Genomic DNA, 6,719 nt, shown 5'->3' with positions numbered 1-6,719 from the left:
GTGCAGGTTTGACAGTCTGACAGCTGAGCAATGAAGCGCCTACATGTAGCGGAGTTCTTCGTGGCCAGTCGGCCGGCTGAACCTGACACCCCTCGAGCGCCACTCTTGTGTCCGCCTCGCCTGCGTTTACATGGCATTGGTGCGCTGCTCCCATCTCGTGGCCTGACCGAGTACTGCAAGAGTATTTAAAAAAAAAAGGGAAACGTAGGAAAGGCCGCAGGTCGTCTCGAGTAGTCTGACATCATGAGTGTCATTCATAAAATTAGTAAAAGAAAGACGCTACATGTCCTGCCTTACTCCCTGTGTTGGCTGGGATTGGCTCCAGCAGACCCCTGGGACCCTGTGTTTGGATATAGAGGGTTGGAGAATGACTGACTGACTGAAGACGTGTCATACAATAAAGATTGAGAGGTAAACATGTAAACAGGCAACACAGAAACAGAACAATAAATAAGCATGAGACTAAAGCAATAAAGCAAGAAAGAAAGAAAGAATCCCGCTTAATCAAATAGCAGGTCTTGAGGAGCTTATCCTGGTAGCCCGGACAGGAAGACTGGAGCTCAGCAACTCTGTAGCTCTGAGTCACATCATGAGATGTTATCGGCTTTATTCAGGCTTAAAACATCATTTTGAATTTCCCAGTTTGATTGTAAACTTACTGACTTGTTAATGTCAGACGTAAAGAAATTATTTATGCAGAGAGTGATGTGAAGTGGAATTTAAATACAAGAACAGAGTTCATGCACTTTAATAAAAGGACAAGTGTCTGTCTGTGTGTCTGTCCAGCTGCTATGTCTCTTTCATTCCAACAGATGACACAAATGGAGCATCAGAAATATCTTTAGTAGTAAAATGTTGCGCCATCTGTTGGAATGAAAAATGCAATACCTTTTATTGCTACAAATGTCTGTAGTGACAAAAGGCACTATATAATAAATAGAAAATGTGAACTGAGCTAACCTGACAAACAGTACAGCAGAAGAACAGGAGTTTGTAGACGTAACCAGTGACTGATTTTTAACCCACCAACGAGGAGCGATTGTCACAATGTGAAGGTCTGTAATAATCAGGGTGGAAGTGAGGACTGTTGGAATGCAGCAGCGCTGTGCTGTGCCACCATGCTGCCCCTCAATTTAAGTGACATATCTGTAAATACAGTGGAGTGACAAAGTCTTCAGACTCTTTCTACACACTTTGTTGTGGATTTAATTTTTCATGGATGAATTTCCCATTTTCGCCCATTGAATCAACATTTAATAACTCATCATGATAAAGTGAAGACGTGTTAACAGAAAGGTTAATAAATTTATTAAAAATCACAAACTAAAATCTCTCTCTGCCAGACATATTCAGACCCCATCTTGTGTCACTCTGAACTGCACTCTGGACCATGCTGTCACCTTCAGTCGTGTCCAGAACTTGAATGGAGTCCACCACTAAACTGAGTGGCCGTCGTTTAGTAAGTCAGTCATGTTTCTGTGTCTAGACGGTCCTACAAATCACACCGCATGAGGTCCAAAGAACTCTCTGTAGACCTCCACCAAGATCACATTCTCGTAAGATGGAGATCAGGGTGAGGGGAGCAAACCATTTGTAACACTTATGAGTGTTCTCAGGATCACAGTGGCTTCAGAAATGGAGACACAGAAGTCATTTAGGGCCACTAGGACTCTTCTTAGAGTTGGCCGTCCAGCCAAACTGAGTTACTGGACAAGAAGGATCTTGAGTCAGGCAGGTGACAGAGAGCCCAATGGTCAATCTAACTGAGGTTCAAGTCCTCCGCTGAGATAGGAGACTCTGTCAGAAGGATGACCATCTCAGCATGACTCCATCAGTCGGGTGTTCATGGTCAAGTGTTTAATGGAAGACATTCTGAGAACATGAAGAGACTGTCTGGTGTGATGAGACTCACTGATCAAGACCAGGCACTGTTCATCACCTGCCTAATACCATCATTAAGATGAAGAGTGGAGGTGGTAGCATCATGCCAGGTGGACAGAACAGAATGAAGAGGAGGACTGCAGCCAAACACAGAGAGGTCCTTGAAAAGACCTGCTGCAGAGTGGGCTGACAGTTCAATGACTTGAAGCAAAGAGCCAAGATAATGAGGGAGTGGCTTCAGGACAAGAGTGTCTTTGAGTGGCCTGAGCTTAACCCCAAAGATGGAAGTTTTCAGATGCTTCACATCCAATCTTAAGGAGTTTGAGATGAAGAACAGATTCATCTGCTCACATTCAGATTTACAAAAGTTGTACAGAGGTACCAGGAAGACTGTCAAAGGACTGAGTGGTGGCTCAAAACTTCTTCCATTTCAGAATTCTTGAAGCCCCTGTTCTGCTGGGAACACTCCAATCTTTACAGATGGTTTGACCCCTTTGCCCTGATCGGCACCCCACCACCATTTCATCCTAGGGGTTTACAGAGTTCCTTGGACTTCATGGCCAAGTTTTTGTCCTGCCATGCAGTGTGAATTATGAGACTTTCTATACACTGATACCCTTTATGCCTTTCCACAGCTGGACTTCAATCGAATTCTAGAAACATTTCAAGCAGAATCTAAGCAAACAGTAGGGACCTGAGCACCACATGAGTACCACAATAAAGGGTCTGAATAATTCTAGGAATGTGTTTGATTTTTTATTTAATAAATGTACAAACCTTTCTGAGGACACATTTCCACTTTGGCATTATGGGTTGTTGAGTGTTGATTGAAATGAATGAATGAAATCTCCAACTCACTAAAGTGAAAGGCTCTCAATCCCTTCTAAATCCACCAGTCCTCAGTCAGGCCAGGCCAGGCATGTACCACACCATCCAACAGCACCCATACTGACAGCCCCCTCACCAAAACACCCCCACACAAACCCTGTCCCCGCAGCCGACGCCGACACCTCCACCTCCATCACCTGCTTTACCCTCCTCATAGCAGTCGGCCATTATGGCCTCCTTCCTGGTTATGCACACTTGAACCTCCGCTGCCAGCCAGACCTGCACTCTCTCGTTCATCGACATCCACAACCTTCAGCTCCATCAGTAGATGGTTCTTCATCACCTCCTTCACAGATATTTGGGCCCCTTCCAAAATCATCATCATCATCAGCTGGCTCTTTCCTAAACCTGCATTCCTCACCCACAGCCTTAATGCCAGTCATAGCTAAAAGCCGATGTCAGAAATGTAAAGTGAGTACAACACGAAGTGGAAATTAACAAATGAGTTACTAGTGAGATAAAAAAGGTCATTATTCAGGATTCAGCATCACATATCTCGACTTCTTGGTCTTCACCCTTCAGCTCTTCATTTCCCAGTCTTGTTTTTCTTTACCTTTTGTTTTGCAAATCTGTCAAATTCACACCACTCAACGGTAAACCTCTTCTGTGACTCCATCAGCCTGAACACACTTCAGACTCGTTTGGCGAACCTGTCGATCACTGGAACACAAAAGATCGATTAGCAAACAACAACGAAAATAAAAAATTAGTCAGTAAGCCAAGGAAGTAAAACGGTAAAGGGTATTGTATTGATAAGTAAAGATAACAAATTGGTATTACAGTACACAAACAAACACGGCACTTTCTCGAATGTATAAATCCTGCCGCGATGCCACACCCGATAAACAAGAACGGCAGTAAATCGACACTATTTACAGAATCGCTCCAGTCTGGCAGAAGAAAATCGATTATAAAATAGTCTCTGTGCAGAGAGGGGTGGAAAAAAGATCCAAAGGTGGCAAACGATTCCAGAGGCGATCACAAGATGTGTCCGTAGATTTACACAAATAAAGATTTGTCACAAAATAAATGCATCAGTATTAGAGATCAGTGTGGTGTTGGATGTGAAGGGTGAAGCAAATCACGATGTGGGCAAAGACGGTTTGTCATTTTTCCAGTGTGCTCCTCCGATGGCATATCTAACATCATTGGCTGGTATGTTGTTGAGATTTACGCACCTCAGGTACCCCCCTAGTTTGACAAACAAGAGGAGACGCCCAGGACATCGAGCTTATTCAGTTGGATACACATCATAGTACACGACTTTTCAGCCACCACCTTTATTTACAACTCGTGGAGAGTTGAGGAAAACACACTGATGACTTCCAGCCTTTGTAGTGCGACATCCCCATGGGACTCACCAGGTCATAAATTCATAGGTGTGGTCTTCTCTGTGAGAACTGAAATGGAACAAATTGTATCACAAATTAGGATAAAGAAATCAGCCCAAAAAATACATGTAAATTTAGAAATAACTTAGAGCAGAGTCGGGCAGGTGTACCACCAAGACGCATACACATTAGTCAGGAAAGGCTGGCAAAACCAACAGGTTGGAGGAGTTGCCATTGATATCAAAGACAATTTCAACTCCGTCAGGTGGAGAGCAGCGTCTCAGTGTGGATTTGACTTGACCGCGCCAGGGATTGCGGTCTTATAAGGTTAAGGATACGGTGTTGACCTGGATTTGGGGCCAGCCAAAAAGGTGGTTCTTCTACTAACGAATGAAGAATTTAGTGGAAGTGATAAAACCGACAGGAAGACCACATTGAGAAGTGATAGGACTGTTCATGGGTACCGATGTTAAAGGGGAAGCTGCCTTCACATTTTGATTTGCCAAAGGGAATCTGAAACTGTGCTGAGAGCTTGTGAGTGAGTCGTGTAACCCTTCATTCCCTGTAAATCCTAATCGCATGGTGGGCAATGAGACGCAGCTACTGAGTCACTGAGTGTCACACGCTGTCCAGCTTGGAGTCTGCATACTGTGACACCAGCTAATTCCAGTATGGTAACTGGCTGTCAACAAGACGGAGATACTGTGGAAAGTAGAAGGTGAGCAGAAGTGTCACAAGGGTGTTATGTGACTCATGATCTGACATTGCTACTTGTGAGTCGCGACATTCTCAAAGCAACAAAGTCCTGCAGCTGAAGTCCCGAATTGAGACAAAGTCTCATAGTGTAACACTGGCTTACGACAGCATTTAAAGTTGCTGTCAAAATGCAGAAAGCTCACGATACGCTGGAAATTAGAAAGTGTGCAGAAAAGTCACAAGAGAGTCATGTCATCAGTAAGACCCTGACATTCCTAAATGTGTAATCTGTGATCTTCAAGGCAACGAGATCCACCAATAGTAGTTGTTAAGTGTGACATTCCATCTAAATAAAAGTCTTATAGTGTGACACTCGTCTAAATGTCATTTACTGAGAGTTCTAGTCGTAAGATCAGACGTCATTTAGACAATGAGATCCACTAACTGTAGTTGTTAAGTGTGATGTTGTCCCAATTAAAGTCATATAATGTGACACTGGCCTAATGGTAATTTATGATGACTCCTAGTTGTAAGATGAGATGCCTTTAGGGCAATGAGATCCACCAACTGTAGTTGTTAAGTGTGATGTCCAAATTAAAGTCATAAAGTGTGACGCTGGCTTAACGGTCATTTACTGTGACTCCTAGTCAGGAGATCAGACACCATCAAGGCAACAAGACCCAGCAGTTGTAGTTGTTAAGTGTGACATGCCATCCAAATACAAGTCTTATAATGTGATGCTGGCCTAACGGTCATTTACTGCAACTGCTAGTTGCAAGATCAGACGTCTCTTAGCAAACGAGACCCACCAACTGTAATTGTTAAGTGTGACATGCTGTCCAACAAAATACATACAGTGTGACACCGGCCTAAAGGTCATTTACTGCGACTCCTAGTTGTAAGATCAGATGCCTTTAAGGAAATGAGACCCACTACGTGTAGCTGTTAAGTGTGGCATTCTCTTTGACTAGACATCGGCAGTGTAATGCCAGACAGAATCAGACAGCATAGTAATTGGTGTCAAAATACAATGAGTCTGTAATGCTTAGAAAATTAGAAACTGGGCAGAAAAGTCACGAGTGAGTCGTAGAATTCATTAGTTGTTAGACGCCCACCAATTAAAGTCATCAAAATCGGATAGAATGACATTAGAATTAACACAGAACATTAAGTAGCTGTCAAAATACAGTGAACTTGTGATAATTCATAAATTTAAAGCTGCTGAGAATTTGTGATGGAATCGTGGAAACCGTAATCCTATGTCATTCCTAGTCATGCAATCTAACATCCTCACAGAGACAAAACACAGCAAGTCCAGCTTTCATCAGACTTGTTCCCCAACTTGAAGTCTTGTAGCGTGATGTTGACCAAAGGCAGCACATTAATTGATCTGTCAACATGCATTAAGCTGGCAATCCTTAGAAAAATGTTGAGAAGGAGTCATGTCATCCAATATACTGAACCATTCCTATTCATGTAAGGCAGGAAAGAAGCCCGGCACGTCAAGGTTTTAAAATTTGAAATGCACTCCAACTTGAAGTTGTGTAGTGTGATGCCAGCCAAACGGTCATTCCCTGTGATTCCAAGTCCTGGAATTCAAAGCAACGAGGTGCTGTAAACCTCGTTGTGTAGTGTGACGTGTTCTCAGACGTGTGTAGTGGGACGTTGGTCTAACGATTATTGTGGATAATTTCAAGTCATAAAATTCAACATCATCAGATCCAGCAAGTCCAGTTGTTAAGTATGATGTTCTCTCCGACTTGAAGTTGTATAGTGTGATGCTATCTAATATCTTATCCAGACGCCATTTTAAAAGTTCTCAATGTCACCGCTTGAACACCATGACTCTTTATTGAGTTCTACGGTTGTTGGTCATGAGCCGTTTTATCCTCGCCTTTCAAAAAATAATCCCGGACACCACCG

The sequence above is a fragment of the Polypterus senegalus genome, chromosome 4, assembly GCF_016835505.1.
Source record: "Polypterus senegalus isolate Bchr_013 chromosome 4, ASM1683550v1, whole genome shotgun sequence".
In the NCBI taxonomy this organism is placed as follows: Eukaryota; Metazoa; Chordata; class Cladistia; order Polypteriformes; family Polypteridae; genus Polypterus; species Polypterus senegalus.
The sequence above is the reverse complement of the archived record's forward strand: the minus strand, read 5'-3'. Positions refer to the sequence as shown.